The following is a 17,201-nucleotide window of genomic DNA, read 5'->3' on the forward strand; positions in this document are numbered from 1 at the left end:
TTTGCAGTAACAAATTATGAGAATATACTGAATGCTTTTCTTTTGATTTTCTATAACCTCAAGCTTTAAAAGTTGAAACAATTTCTTCAGATTTAAGTTATCAGTTCGAATGTTATTGGTTTATCATTGACCAGAAAACGTAAGCATAATCCACATGTTGATAACAATTACACAAAAAAGAACAATTTTATGAGGAATGTATTGTTTAATGATAGGGATAGAGCTTTTTCCCCAAGTGGCTATTTCACTCATGTATAAATACCATTTGTTGTTAGAATGAGTCATGACTTAGGAAAAATTAATAGCAAAGAGAAGAGAAAGTGTTTGGCTACTTCAGGTGGGTCTTAGCAAAGATGTATTAGTCATTGTTTTTAAGTCATATGAACACATCTTATTAAATTAATCAAAATCTAATATGAATTAATAAATGAGGAAAAAGTGGTGAGAAGTGATAGTGAGCAGAAGACTTTTGCTTATGTTAAAGGAAAAATGTTAAATTGTTTTTCCTACAAGTAGAAACAAATGTTGAGGAAAATATAGCTCATTATTTTATATTATTAATTTTAACTTTGATAAATTATCATATTAATTTATGTTTTTTATACTTTCAGGTATAACAATTGTACTTCAAAAATAGAAACTTTTTTTAAACCATTTTTTTAATTCAACATTTTATTTTGAAATTCTAATAAACAGATAGATAGTAGATACAAAAGGAATAAGATTTGAGGGGGAAGGAGGAAAGTTTTATTCACATAAAATAGACTTGACAGAAAACCCAAGAGAATCTATAGATAAGTTATGAGAACCAATATGCTGAATTGTTGATACAAAAAAAAAAATCAGTGACATTCCTTTAAACCAAGAACAATTAATTAGAAAATGCAGTAAAATAGACTATTGCTTGGTTGATGGATTGATAATCATTACACAAACTATTGCTATTGGTTATCAGTCTTAAAACTTTATTAATGATTTTTGTTTCATTATATATGTTTTTCAATTTGTTGTAATGACCTTTATTTTTTTTCCTCTACTTGTACCACCAGCTTTTTTAAACAAACCAGTTTTATAGATATATATTAATAAAGCATACAATTCATCCAAACTGTACAATAATAGTATGTGGTATAATCACGTAGTTGTTCATTCATCACTTCAATCATTATTAGAGTATTTTCATTATTTCAATAATAATAAACAAAAAACAGACAAACATACAAGAAAAATCCTCACCTAGCAATCTCTCTCTGTTTCCCCGGCTGTACATAGCTGCTATTTCTGCCTATTCTTGCAAAATTATTTATTTGTTTATTAAGCAGTTTCCCTGAGATATGTTCACATGCCACACAATCTATCCAAAACATGTATTCAATGGCTTTCAATTTAATCACAATGTTGTACATTCATCATCTCAAAAATTTTAGAATAATTTCATTGCTCCAAAAAAAGACATCACACTCCTTAGCGTACCTTCCGCAGCCCTACATAACCACTAATCCAATTTCATATTTATAAATTGATTTGCAATTACATTTCATATAAGTAGAATCATGTAATATGTAGTAATCAGTGTCTGGTCTCCTTCACTTGGTTTAATGTCTGTTTGTTAACATTTTGTAGTATTCACCTAGATTTGTTCAGCTTCAAAGAAAAAGAGTCATACATGCAATTTTACCCTTATTCATATTTCACATGATATATGTATATTTCACATAATATATTTAGTTCATAATAGTGCAATCATACAGTATTTGTCCTTTCGTGTCTGTCATGCTTCACTCAACACAATGTCCTCCAGGTTCATCCACATTTTCATATGCTTCACAACTTCATTTCTTCTTAACTGCTGGATAACATTACATCGTGTGTATACTCCACAATTTGTTTATCCAATCATCAGTTGAATGGATACCTGGGTTTTTCCAGCTTTTGGCTATTGTGAATAACACTGCTATTAACATCACTGTCTGGATGTCTGTTGGGGTCACTGCTCTCAGTTCTTCTGGGTATATAATTAGCAATTGTATTGCTGGGTCCCATAGCAAGTCTATATTCAACCTCCTTAGGAACTGCCAAACAGTCCTCCAAAAAAATACATTAAAAAATGCTCAACATTGCTAGCAATTAGGGAAACGCAAGTCAAAACTACAGTGAGATATCATTTCACACCTATATGACTGGCAGCTATTAAAAAGTCAGACAACTGTAAAGGTTGGAAAGGATGTGGAGTGATAGGAATGCTTATACACTGTTGGTGGGAATGTAGATGGTATACAGCCACTGCAGAGGACTGTTTGGCAACCCAAAAAAATAGTAACTTTTAATGATCAGCGTTCAAAAATCTCATCCTGAACACCTTCAAATTCATCAGAATTGATTCATCAGAATTAAATGGGAAATGTTTAGCTCCTCCTAAATGCAAGACATTTAACTGAAACCCAGACCGAAAAATGTTTATCCAACATTGATATTTTGAACTCTTTATTTGCCTCCGTGGAAGTTTTTTCCCACCTCTGCAACAATGTTCCGTGGCAAGATTGAGGGTTAGGATGCCTTTCTTTTTGAAGTAGAAGAATGGTAGAAGTGAAAGGGAAAGTGGAACATGAAACTTTCTTAATATCCCTGACGAGAAACTGAGTCTGTAAAACTCTCCATGCTAATGAACCTCTTGGGAAACCTGGTAGTATTATCAGGAGTATTCATTCATGTCCAAGTTTGAAGGCTGCTGACATGCTACCAAACACAAGCAGAGTGGAAAGAGCACTACCCTAGTTTTAGAATCAAACAGCTGTGACTTTGAATCCTACCACTACTGCTCACAAATTGTGTGTCCTTGATTAGGTTCACCTAATCTGAGTATCAATTTACTAATCTTTAAAAATGAAATACATAATGCCTACTTCTCAAATTTGTTAAAGGATAAGTGAGACATTATGTTTAAATCATATGGTTGAATACTTGGAAAAATGAAGGGGCTCGAGACAATTAACTCACTCAATAATTTCCTTCATTTCCTAACAGTGATAAAAGTAGTACATATCTATTTGATAGGATTTGTTGAGAATTAGAAAGGCAATTCAGATTTTATGTTCTATCCTCATTAGAGAGTCAGAAATTTTTATTTATCAAGAAGTTTGAATATTTTATTCAATACATATTTACTGTTTATTTTGGGTCAAGCACTGTTCTAGATACCTGAGATACAAAAAAGAAATGAGGCAGCCCCTTCTTTCAAGGAACTCCCAATTTGACCACAGAAATGAATGTGTCTATTATATTATAAAGAGTTAATTAGTTGTTTTTAGAATATTTTACTGATCTCTGAAAGAACAATTTCAGTGGAAGATGAGAAAAGATACTAAATTCTGGTGGCCTGAACAGTAAATGGGAAGTGAGAAATCAGAGATACAGTATATGGATAGATCATTAAGAAGTTCGATTCAAAATGGAGGAGAAAATGAAAGGTGGTTGAGAAGAAGGCAGAGGAAGGAAATGTGAGAGATGCTGCTACATTTGCAGACCTATTAGAGGGCCTGGTACCTAAAATAGGGAATCAACATTGCAAAGGCAAGTGGAAGTGAATGATGTACAGATCCCATAGATGGTTGAAAACCATGGAATTAGAATGGAAGTGTGTTTAAGTTTCTCTCAGTCTGTCATTATAAAGTAAAACAAACTGGATGTGTTGATATAGCAGAAATTTTTTGTCTCACAGTTCTGGAGGTGTGAAATCCAGTCTGTTGGGAAGAATCCTTCCTTGTCTCTTCCTAGCATAAGGTGATCTGCCAGCAATCCTTGGGCTTCAATCTCTGCCTCTGTCACCACACAGTGGAGTGATCTGAAGGTGTACATACTCCAGAAAAGCATGTTCTGAAAGTTAATCCATTCCTGTGGGTGTGAACCCATTGTTAGTAGGACCTTTTGATGAGGTTACTTCAGTTAAGTATTATGACAAATCTCATTTGGAATGGGTCTTAACCCTATTACTGGGGTCCTTTATAAAGAGAATGACATTCAGACAGAAGGAGAGAAATCTACAGAAGCAAGAAACTGAAATCAATGAAACCTGGAAGAGAAGAGAGACTAGCAGATGCCACCATGTGCCTTGCCATGTGTCAGAGATGCCAAGGATAATAGGCACCCAGTCTTTGGGAAGAAAGCATTGCCTTGATGATGCCTTGATTTGGACATTTTCTTGGCCTCAAAATTGTAAGCTAAATAAATTCTCATTGTTAAAGTCAACCCATTCCACAACATTGACTTTAAGCAGTCTAAGAAACTAAAACACATGATGTTCTCTTTTTGTCTGTCTGTCTGTGTCCAATTCTTTTATAAGTACACCAGTCATTTGGATTAGGGCCCATTCTACTCCAATTTGACCTTATCTGAAGTGACCACATCTTCAAAGATCCTATTTCTTAATAGGGTCACATTCATAGGACCAGAGGTCAGGACCTGAACATATCTTTTTGGATGACACAATTCAATCTACAGGTATGAAGGCAGAAAACAGGATAGGAAAGTAGGTAAGAAGGGTGAAACCAGAAAGCTAAATTTTGGTTGCTGGGTCTGGGTCCTGATACAGCTGATGTCACAGCTGATGTCCATCTTTCAATGAAAAAGCATCCTTCCTCTGCCACTGTTATGCCAGAGCTATCTGCAGCATCACCACTCACAGGACACTGAGTGTGAAAATGAAAATTCTATGATTAACATAAATTATAGGGACAAGAAGTTAATAAAAATAATAAAATTCTGAAAGAACTTTTTATACGAATTTTATTTCAACTTTCAAACAAGATGTTACAGAGAAGACAAGACAAAAAGAAGATGTAGGAAGTAGATGGAATAGAAGACATGAAAACAAGGCTGAGCTGCTATTACCAATTGAGCTGTGAAACATACATACACTCAAGCCTACCCCAGAGCTACTGAATTGGGATCTTCAGGGGTTAAGCCTCAAAATGTATATTTATATTTTTTTAATTCTTCCTCAGTGATTGTAAGCTAGTGATCTCGAATAGACTGAAATCCGATGAGGTTATGGTTGCTAAATAATTTACCAGAGCTAAGTGCAAGTCAGTTTGCTCTATTTCAAGGCTTTCCAATCTCAGAGAGTTTAAATATGAGGATTTCTTTTCTTTTTTTTTAATGATTTCTCTCCCCTTCCCTGCTCACCCCTCCCCCCGCCACCCACCCCGTTGTCTGCTTTCCGTGTCCATCCGCTGTATGTCCTTGTGTGTTTGCTTGTTTTCTTGTCAGCGGCACCTGGAATCTATGTCTCTTTTCATTGCATCATCTTGCTGCATCAGCTCTGTGTGTGTGTGGTGCCATTCCTGGGCAGGCTGCACTTTTTTCATGCTGGGCGACTCTCCTTGCATTCCTTGTATGTCGGGCTCCCTTACATGGGGGACACCCTGTGTGGCACGGTACTCGTTGCAAGCGTCAGCACTGCACGTGGGCCAGCTCATCACATGAGTCAGGAGGCCCTGGGTTTGAACCCAGGACCTCCCATGTGGTAGGCGGATGCCCTATCCGTTGGGCCAAATCCACTTCCCAAATATGAGGATTTCTTGAGAATACTCCATTCTCCACTAACCTCTAGGGATCAGCACCAGAGTTTCCACTGGTTGTCTATCCAACACAATCCATTCACCAGTGTCTTGATGTTACAATACTTGGGATCCTTGTACAAGAGATTTGAAGCAGTTCTTTAACAGATTTTAGTTTACTCACCCACAATTCTTTCTCCTGTTTTCTTATTGAACAGGAGCCAAGAATATCTGATGCCCAAATTTTAATCCATGTTTTCATGATATTCTTGAAGCAGTAAAGTGTGTACCTGTTGGGAGAGAGGAGGAAAATTTTGCTAAGGCAAAAGAAAAGCCTGTTTTTTCTCTCAAGTATGTAATGTGCTATTATTCACTTACCCTGACCCTAATGCAGATTTTAGGAAAATTACCAAAACCTTATTCATGAGAAAGGAGAGGATTGAGTGTGTGTGGTCATTTTATAGTACCCTGTAGAAAAAAAATATGTTTATATTATGTGTTTGGAGACAGAATTTTTCCAGATGTCCAGACATTATTTTGTTATTTAATCAAGAGAAAACTCTTAAAATAAAAACAACCACCATTAGTAATCTGTGTCTAACTGTTTTTAACTGAAATATGTATGTTCTCATCTGGAATAAAAGATAAATGAAAATTAAATAACTATCTAAGTCAAGATGAATAGTTTTCAAGTTTGAAAGAATTAGTCACATGTTATTTAACAATAATAACCAAAGTGACCTATGTTTAAATGGTGATGTGTAGATCTTAAAAAAATGGAGATATTTGTCATTGAGCTAGCGCTTTTAATATTCACTGTTTATTAGTTAAGTATCTAAAAATAAGATAAGTGGGGAAAAGTTATGTTTATTTTTAATAATAAAACATAACTTGATATTAATTGCTGAATTTTCTGTAACATTCACAAGGCTAAATATTTAATATAAACTATATCATTTAATTCTCTCAACTGTCTTGTTATTATCCCTACTTTATGGATGGGGAAACTGGTTCTTAGAAAATGAAAGTGACTTGTGTAAAGTCAAAAAGCTAGTAAGTGGCAGAGCTGAATTTTGAACCCACGCAGTCTGAATCTAGAGCTCAAGTTCCTATCACTCATGAGTTGTTTTTAAAAACATCCATAAGAAAAGATTTGTAGTTCATGTATAGACCTCGCCCACAAGGGGTGCAAAAAATTAAAATTACGTAATGGCATGAAGGTAGTAGCAACCCCCAGGGAAGTTGTAGGACCTGTCTCCTGTTCATGTACAAGAGTTCAATAAAAACTTTCATGATGTGAGCTATAAAAACACTTCAGGTAGCACCTAAAGCCACAAGGATTAAAAGCAGCCAGTTTACCAAGAGCAGCCCCAGAAGTGATGTAGCTCTACTAGGTTTCAGTACAGAAAGAGGTCAGGAAGAGAAGGTTTCCATTCTAGCAGGTTTGTCTCCTAAACCATGCTGCTAATATCCCTCTGGGGCATCTACAGGGTTTTTAGCAAACTTCTACAAGCTTTGAAGGAGAGAATTAAATACTGGAAGAAAAGTCAGAATTCTCCAAATTTATACAGAAACCCACTAATTCACATATTCATTGCTAGAGTACCTAAGATTTGCCCAGTCCTGTGCTTTGCCTAGTACTTCTCCTTCTGTGTTAATAGCAGAGACAGTACTGAAGCCCAAACTGAGGTGCTCATCGAATATGCAAATTTTGGCCTGTAATGGGACTCAGGAAACATTTCTGGGAGCAAGGGACACTGTAGATAGGATTGAAGGACAAGTCAGGCAGGGGGAGCTGGAGTGGTAGGGCAGAGCCCAGTTAAGAACTTATGACTCATTCAGAGACTTGCTGAAAAGGTACAAGAATGCTCATTTTCAGTGAAACGGTGGAATAGCAGAAGAGGAGACTGAAGAGAGAGACCAGAACCTTCTGCATTGTCATGTTCAACTGGAACTTTGTGCTAAGGACAATGAGATGGCATTAAAGCAGGTGAGTGATATTATTAGTTGTATTTTCAAAATATCACTCTAAATGCCACTGGAGTTTCCCAGGACATTTAGAAAGAGAGGATATCAGAGTGTACATCCTATGTTACAATAGCCCTTCTCCACTAAATTGGTCGAAATGTGTTCCAAGCATAATTTAACTAGTTTTTAGGCAGTATCTTTCTTGGTGTCTTTTTTGTACTGAAATATTGCAACTATCGCAAATCATTCTTCAAGAAGTAAAGACTATGGATGCATCATGTGAACCACTTCGTGCAGAGGTCTAGCCCAACCTTGTTAGACTGAGCCTTCCCAATCTCAGTGCTCTGCCTTAGGACATAGTAGGAAGATGTTAGAATTACAGCATTAAATTGCGGGTGGGGAAGAGAGGGTTTTAAGCTTACTTATCACGGTGCTATGCTATAGTGTGGGGACAGAAGAAGGGGGAAACTGAAGGCAGGAGACCAATAAGGAAGCAACTGAAGAAATTCATGTAAAAAATAAAGAGGGCTGCTCCAAAACAGTGGTAGTGGAAATGGAGAGGAATACTTGGCATATGTGAAGCAAAGAAAAAGAGAAAAGAAGAAATCTAATGTGATTCTTGGGTTTCTGGTTTGGGTGTCAAGGTCAGTATAGAATATAGAAAGATGAGCAGATTTGCAGGAATGAGGGGATTAGAGGAACAAAGAGAGATGATCTTTGAACAGTTTAGTTACAAGTGTCTATGGCACATCTAAGTAGAATTGCCGGTAGGAAATGGGATATATGGTTCTGGATTTAAGGGATGAGCTAGGATACAGATGAAAACACGAGTGCAAGTGTGAGTAATCATCAGATAATTAAGCAGAAGGTAATTCAGGGAGAATACATATCATGAAATAGAAGAAGTCTGATGCTAGAAGCCTGAGCACTTGTGTAGAAGAAGCAACTGAAGAGGAGGCTGAGGAAGAATGTCAGAGAGCTGGAAGCCTAGGTTGAAGCCAATATCACAGAAGACAGGGCATGGCATCTTCTAAGAAAGAAGGAATGGCGGGAAATATCTAATGAGATAAAGAGCAAGAAAAGGAGGGCAACTATCAATGTAAAATTTACATAGCATTTACATTCATTTAGCTTCCCAAACTAGTAGGAGTAATTCCAAACGTTCCATCCAAAATGTGTTCAGTGTAAGAATAGGAATAAGAAGCATATCAATTATGAATATAAGACTATCACATTAAAATTAACCAAGAGAATAAATAATACTGAATGAGATTATATTTATACATATATACATACACACATATATGTAAAACAGCTAAAAGTGTGACAAAAGGAATATTACAAATTAGGGAAGAACTTTTCAAATGCACTGAGACAGTTTTCAGATGCTTGGAAAAAGCAGTTTAGCTCCTGCGGGGATATGGAGCCATACATACCCCCCCAAAAATCATGTCCTTTAAGCTAATCCATCCCTGTGGGTATTAATGTACTATAAGTAGGGACCTTGAATGAGGTTACTTCAATTAAGGTGTGCCCCAGGGTGGGCCTTAATCCTTTTACTGGAGTCCTTTATAAATGGGATGAATACAAAGAGAGAGGAAAAGCCACTGAAGCAAGAAGTTGAAAGCAACAAAACCCAGTAGGGAAGGGGAAATACCAGCACACACCGCCATGTGCCTTGCCATGTGGCAGAAGAGTCAAGGATTGCCAGCAGCTGATCTTTGGGAAGAAAACATTGCCTCAGTATGCCTTGATTTGGATATCTTTCTCAGCCTTAAAACTTAAGCTAACAAAATAACCAAGTACAATTAATGAGAAAATAATCGTGATAGTTTTAAAAATAAGAATAAAATAGAAAAAATTTTTAAATGAAAAATAAAGAAAAATTTGGAATAATAAAAAATAAAAAATATTTAAAAAAATTTTTTGACATTATGTCTTTCATCATAGTAAGATCTGTAGTCTTATATATACAGTGACATTTTCTTCCACTTATTCCCCCAGTGTCTTATTTTTTTTCATTTTGTCTTCAAAGAAGTTTCAGTTTACAGAAAAGTCAGGTACTTCTGACTAGGGGATTCCCATATACCCAACATCCTCGCCCTTTTCCCTTTTCCCCTATTAATAACATTTTACTTGTGGATGGTACATTTATTACAATTGATATATAAATATTGAAACATTGTTACTAACCATGGTTAATGATATACATTATGGTTTACATTTTGGACCATATACTTTTATAAATTTCGATGAAATTTAACATGGCCTATATCCATCATTGCAAGATCATGTAGTACAATTCCATTGCCCCCAAAATGTTCCATGTACCATCTATTCTATTCCTCTCTCCCCCTTCCTTTAGAACCCACAGCAACCACCAAGTTTCATCCTTGAAGAGCAAGATTCATAGTTACCTGAAAAAACATTGAGGGCTTGACATACTAGCCTGTCCTCCCCATTAGGCACTGCCTATGTTCTCAAGAGACTCCTGCCCCTCTATTTGAGAACATAGCAGGACTCCCCAGGATGGGAGTCCAACACTTTCCTACTCATTATGTGAGTATCCACCCCCTGATATAACACACTATGACAATATGAAAGCTACACACTACCTATAAGCCTGCCCCAGGTGTGACCTGGCCCGTGTGCCCCCCACATCCAACACCTTAAACCAGTAACACTCCCCTGTCATATTTGCCAAAAGAACATTCCCAACAATGTAGTTTCAACCATATACCTGCAAATCTCCAGAGTTGACCTGTTCCCTCCCCCAAACTTCCCCAAAGTTCCATGGACAGTCTAAAACAACCTGCCTACCCTATCCCCATCACAAGCCAGCACCATCCAGCTCAATAGCATCACTGCACCACTGTTATGCCCATCTACTGCACAACTATACCCTTTCATCTTATCATAAATTTTGCCCATTTGGGCATTGACTCACTACCTTCTTCTTCCTTTCAGTCTCCTTTAAACCTATCTTCCAGTCTCCAGCTCTGTGAACCAGTTCAATTTGCTTAATTCCTATCAGTGAAGTCATATAATATTTGTCCTTCAGTGCCTGGCCTGCTCCACTCAACATAAGTTCTTCAAGATTCATCCGTGTGATCCCATGTGTTAATACTGCATTCCTTCTGACAGCTGAGTAATAGTCTATTGTATGTATATACCACAATTTGTTTATCCATTCATCTATTGATTTGGGTTGTTTCCAACTTTTGGCAATAGTGAATAATGCCACTATGAACATTGGTGTGCATATATCTGTTCTTGTCCTTGTTTTCAGTTCTTCTGGTATGTACCCAGCAATGGGATTGGTGGATCATATGGCAGCTCTAGTTAGCTTCCTGAGGAACCAACAAACTATGCTCCACAATGGCTGCACCATTCTACATTCCCACCAGAATTGGTTGAGGGTTCCCATTCTTCCATATCCTCTCCAACACTTGTAGTCCTCAGTTTTTATTAATAGCCACTGGTCTAATGGGTGTAAGATGATATCTCATTGTGGTTTTGATTTGCATTTCTCTAATAGCTAGTGATGTTGAGCATCTTTTCATGTGCTTTTTATCCATTTATATTTCTTCTTTGGAGAAGTGTCTATTCAAATCACTTGCCTATTTTTTTAAAAGGTTTATTTATTTCTCTCCCCTTCCCCACCCCCCCACCCCCAGTTGTCTGTTCTCTGTGTCCATTTGCTGCGTGTTCTGTGTCCGCTTCTGTTGTTGTCAGTGGAACGGGAATCTGTGTCTCTTTTTGTTGCCTCATCTTGCTGCATCAGTTCTCCGTGTATGCAGCACCATTCCTGGGCAGGCTGCACTTTCTTTCACACTGGGTGGCTCTCCTTACAGGGTGCACTCCTTGCACATGGGCTCCCCTACACGGAGACACACCTGCGTGGCACAGCACTCCTTGCGCGCATCAGCACTGCACATGACTTGCCCATTTTTTAAATGAGTTTTTTTTTTTTTAATTTTCAAGGTCTAGGATTTCTTAATATATTTCATTTTCTTATTAATTGTATTTTGCTATTTTGTTGTCTTCATTTTTGAAGAAGATTTGGACCACAGAAGGGTTGCAACTATGACAGGGGAGGATCACTGATGCAAGGTGTCAGTGATGGGGGATACATGGGAGGAGGTTCATCTGGTGTACACATAAAAGGCATATAAATGTGTTCACATGTCCATGGGGCATTGTCATGATTCACACAATAACCAAAAAACATCAAATTCCCATCCTGGGGAGCTCTGCAACATTCTGTAATGGAATAGCAAGAATCCCCTGAGTACAGGGGCAGTGACTAGTGAAGGAAGATGGTCCGTTAATGGGTCCTTGATATTAATGACTGTACTTATGAACCTTTCCTTTTGAAATTGAAACTTATTCTAGTATTATAGGGTGCATAAGAGTTACCTCTTGAGACACTCCTTGTTGATCAAATGTGGCCTTTCTCTAAGCTGAATGCAGCATATAAATGCATTACCTTCCCCCCAGGGTGGGATGTAACTCCCAGGGATGAGCTTTCTTGGCACCAAGGGATTAATACCAACCACCAACTAGCAATGCAACTGGAAAAAGACCTTGACCAAAAGGGGGGAAAAGTAAAGACAAATGAATTTATATGGTTAAGAGACTTCAAAGTGAGTCAGTAGGTCAGTCCAAAGGTTACACTTATGCATATCTCAGCAGGATATCATTGCCTGCCAAAATAAATACTATCTCAAATAGAGGGGTTCCTGAGGACTCTGGAGCCATCCAGACACTATAGGCAGGGCAGATACCTCAGGAGTTTGGTGCCCTGCCTGTTGATCCTACTTTGGAATTTATGCTCCCTAGTGTGATAGAGTTTGACTCAGTTGTGGTTTCTCTACACATGGCTCTTCTGCCCCTTCTATTTGAACCTATCATTAGTATTTGAGTGATAGATGTACATCCAAGTGACTTAAATCTTGGGCTGTCCATGTGCCAATTGAGCCCTGAATTGCAACAGAGGTGCAACACTTACTTTCCAGTGCATTGGACTCACCCAGTACAAGTAACAATGAGGTGATAATGTACATTGACTATCCCAAGGAACTGAGAGAGACTGCAACTGCAAGCAAGCTAATCCCGTCCATCTGCCCTTATGGGATCAAAGCACCCTCTTAATTAGAGGTGGAATAGGCATGACCATCCCAGAATCCTCAGAATTGGGGAATGAACAAAGGACTAGAGTAGACTTACTAGTATTCTACTATAGATTTACTGAGATTCTAGCAATGGAAGAACTTACATCATTGATGTGGAGGCAGTGGCCACTGGAGGTTCTGAAGGGAGGGAGAGTGAAAAACAGGTGTAATATGGGGACATTTTCAGGTCTTGGGAATTGTCCTGAATGACATTGCAACAACAGATACAGGCCATTATATATCTTCCCATAACTTACAAAATAGTGCAAAAGAGAGTATAAACTACTGTGTAAACTATAATCCACGCTTAGTGGCAATGCTCCAAAATGTGTTCATTAATTGTAACAAATGTACCACACTAAAGAAGGATGTTGTTAATGTGGAAAATGTGGGAGGGTTAGGGAGTGGGGCATATGGGAATCCCTTATATTTTTATGTAACATTTACGTAATATGTATCTTTAAAATATATATATATATATATTTTTTTTATTTCTCTCCCCTTCCCCCCCTCCCAGTTGTCTGCTCTCTGTGTCCATTAGCTGTGTGTTCTTCTGTGACCACTTCTATCCTTATCAGCAGCACCAGGAATCTGTGTTTCTTTTTGTTGTGTCATCTGGTTGTGTCAGCTCTCCATGTGTGCAGTGCCATTCTTGGGCAGGCTGCACTTTTCTTTCGCATTGGGCAGCTCTCCTTACAGGGTACACTCCTTGTGCATAGGACTCCCCTATGCAGGGGACACCCCTGTGTGGCACGACACTACTTGCGCACATCAGCACTGCTCATGGGCCAGCTCCACACGGGTCAAGTAGGCCCAGGGTTTGAACCACAGACTTCCCATGTGTTAGGCAATTGCCTTATCCATTGGGCCAGGTCCTCTTCCATATATATGTATGTGTGTGTGTGTGTGTGTGTGTGTGTGTGTATATATATATATATATATAAAACAAAACAAAAGTTTAAGCTAATGAAATCCTATTGTTAAGCCAAACCATTTCATAGTTATCTCCTTTCAGCAGTCTGGAAAACGAAATCAGCTCCTAATCTATACCCTACATCAACATTTCTCTAAATGGATTAAAAAGTTGAATATTTTCAAATATATAAATTAGAAAAAATACACAGCTGAACACTTGACTAATTTTAGGATGGAGAAGGATTTTCTAAGATTAAAATCAATAAAAGAAAAAATGCATATAAATAATTTAAAAACTTCTGTATATAAAAAATCCTATAGCTAATAAACAACAACAAATTTGGAAAATGTTTCCAACAAATATTACAGATCAAGTTAAAAAGCCATTCACTAGAATTTAGGTAAAGCGTTATTAAGTATTATTTATAACAAATAAAAAGTGCAAATAACTTCAACAGTCTCTAATAAGGGTTTATTTAAGTAAAGTATACACATTATACTTTAGAGGAAGGCTTAATGACATGGAAAATGACTAAATACATATTAATGGCAAAGCAAGTCACACAATACAGTAAGACCATGAGGCCTCAATTTAGTGGCTCTTAGCACGGTAGCTAGGAATAGAAAGCATTTGAAAGGACATACATTAAAATACTAATATTCCTTCTACAAACTTGACTATGCTTTACAAATGCTCTACAATGATTAAGTATCACTTTACAATTAGAAATTGTCTATTAAATGTGAAAAAAAAAACTGTACATATTTTCAAAAAATGTGAATTAGGAGTGAACAAAAATGCCAACCAACATATGTAAAAGAGGAAGACAGACGGCTAATAGGCATATGGAAAAACTCTAGCCTCACTGGTAATTAAATAAATGCAAATTAAAATAATCACAGGTTATTAAGAAATACATTCACTGCCGGCAGGGGTGCCCTCATCTCTGGGGGTGGTTAATTGGCACAGGTGTCTGGACAACTGTTTGTCAGCTGACTCCAATTCAAGCCTTAACATAAAGAGCGAGGGATTGGGGAGATACTACTAGAATCCAAAGGAGAGTTGAAGAAACAAGCTACCAAAAGGGCAAAGATGCAGATGAGCCTTGTGACAAGTGATATTGGGAATGTTACTGCCATGAGGACACTCTCTGTGTCTCAGTGAGTGGTCTTCATTTCCCCTTCGTTGCACATTAACTTGCTCTGCATTGTGGAAATGAGGGCCTCCACTAGCTTTGGTGCTTTGCATTTTGTAGCTTTAGCTACTAGAAAGAGACAGACCTGTCTCCAACTTAAGTCCAGGTCCAAAAATGCTGGAAAGATACTCTTCTGCTATATTGGGTGATCTACTGGCCCCAGACCAATGAACTACTGATGAGGAGCAGAGTTAAGTAAGTGCAGGGAAGCTCCCATGGGAACAAGTTTGGAAAAGGGTGGAGCACCATCGCCCAAAGAAGCTGGGAGGTGCCCCACTGTCAAAACAATAGGTGGTCACTACAAACAAAAAGGCCCTTTACATTTGTAACCTTCAGCACAAACTTTATCATTCATCTTATGGAAATAATCAGAAATATTGATAAAGTGATACCCATAAATTTATCAAAAGAGAACTTGTTTTATATACACATACACACCTACATATACTATGAATATCCTGACCCTCCAATGACAGAGGACCTGTCAAGTAAATTATGGAAATATCTATGGTGGAATAGAATGTGGCCATTAAAATATTGTTTAAGTGTGGATTTTCATGAAAACTGTCAAGATGCAATGCTTTTGAAACAAGGCTATAGATTTAAAATTGCATAATTTTTGTAAAAAATCCAAAGGGAATGAGATAACAATAAAATAAAGCAAAATATTAAGAGCAATTCTCTCTAGATGGTCATAAAATAATTTTTAAATTCCTTATTCTTTATGTATTTAATGCTGTATTTTTTTCTTTGCTGTAATTTCCAACTTTTTTTTTACAATAGAATGCATTTCTTTGGTAGCCAAAAAATTCCTTAAAATGCAAAATAGAAGTATATTTTAAAAATGAGAACTCCTAGATCTACTAATTTATTAATTAGCTTATATGAACTATTAAGGTCAATTTACAAATAAATATTTTTCACTTGGGCATTGATATTTCACAATTTTATACTTTTAGGTAGCTTTGCATTGACTTTTCCTCCTCTAACAGAACTTAAAATATTCATTTTTAATACTTATATGACCTTACTATAACTGCTGTCCTGAGCAAATTAAAAATATGATACTTGCAAGGACTTTATAATCTAAATTAAGTGTGATCTGTCAGAAAAAAGGAAGAAATCAAAATTCATCCAGGTCATTGCTAAAAGCCTACTTTCTTTTCTCTCTTTTCAGATGACTTTATGTTTATAAAATGCTTTCCCTGTTGCTTATTGCTTATATTATTTACTGTTCTTATGCATCCAGACTTTAGGTCTTTAAAAGGCCAATGTATAATCTCAATTATAGAATGATTTTTTATTTTCCATATTTGCATTAACACTCATTTATAAATTTCTGAAGGACCAGGCATTTACCAAATCAATTTTAAGACATACGTTATGTTAAAAGCAAACAAAAAAAATTGCCAACTCAGTTAAAGAAACAAAAATAAAATCAAAACCACATGCATACACACACACACACACACACACACACAGCACAGTCATGTTTCAAAGTGGCTACAGTTAGGCATTTTTCACAACACTTCCTCCATACCTGGGGAAGAACATGACACAGAGTGACCCAAGTCTTCCCAGGAATATTCTCTGGCTCCCCTGTCCTCTCATGTGGGCCCAGGCAGCTGAATAAGCAAGACTGAAAAGTTGTGTACTTTTAGCAATATAAATGTCTCTAGGAATAATTGAACATTTTTTTCCCAAAGGTAATCTCATAGAAAATGGCAGAGTAACACCACATCTGGAGATTATGGCAGTCAAAAACTCACTATGTTTACACATTCCTTAAAGAATATGCTAAGAAAATCAGAATTACAATAGGGTCATTAAAAGTATCTGTATATTGAAAAATCCTATAAACTAATAAAAACCAATAAAATAAGAAAATGTTTTCAACAAATATTACAGGCCAAGTTAAAAGGTCATCTACAAATAATCAGGTGCAAGGTTACTTAGCATATATCACCATAATAAACTAAAAGATAAAAAGGCTATTGCAGCACATTTCCAGAGAAAGAGAGAGCATGCACACTATTGCAATAGCTAGAAAAAGGTACCAAAAAGTTGAAAAACCTTATATACAAAATTTAATGTCTTTTTGGAGGAGGGATAGAAATGAGAATATTATGTGTCAAATGCACAGAACTTAAATTTTAGTATATTACAATAAGCATAAGCAAAAATGCTCTGTTCTTAACAATAGCACTTTGAATGTGCCAGGCATTGTTCTAAGGGCTTTACATAAGGGCTTTTCTGGACTCCTCCTGATCACCCTGTGGAGTGGGCAGTGCTGTCATCCCTCTGCAGAGAGGTTTCATAACTCACCCAGCTCCTCAGCAGGTACATGGCAGGGCAAGAACTGAAATCCAGGGAGTCTGGCTCAAGCAACTGAG

This window comes from Dasypus novemcinctus, chromosome 11 (genome assembly GCF_030445035.2).
Source record: "Dasypus novemcinctus isolate mDasNov1 chromosome 11, mDasNov1.1.hap2, whole genome shotgun sequence".
In the NCBI taxonomy this organism is placed as follows: domain Eukaryota; kingdom Metazoa; phylum Chordata; class Mammalia; order Cingulata; family Dasypodidae; genus Dasypus; species Dasypus novemcinctus.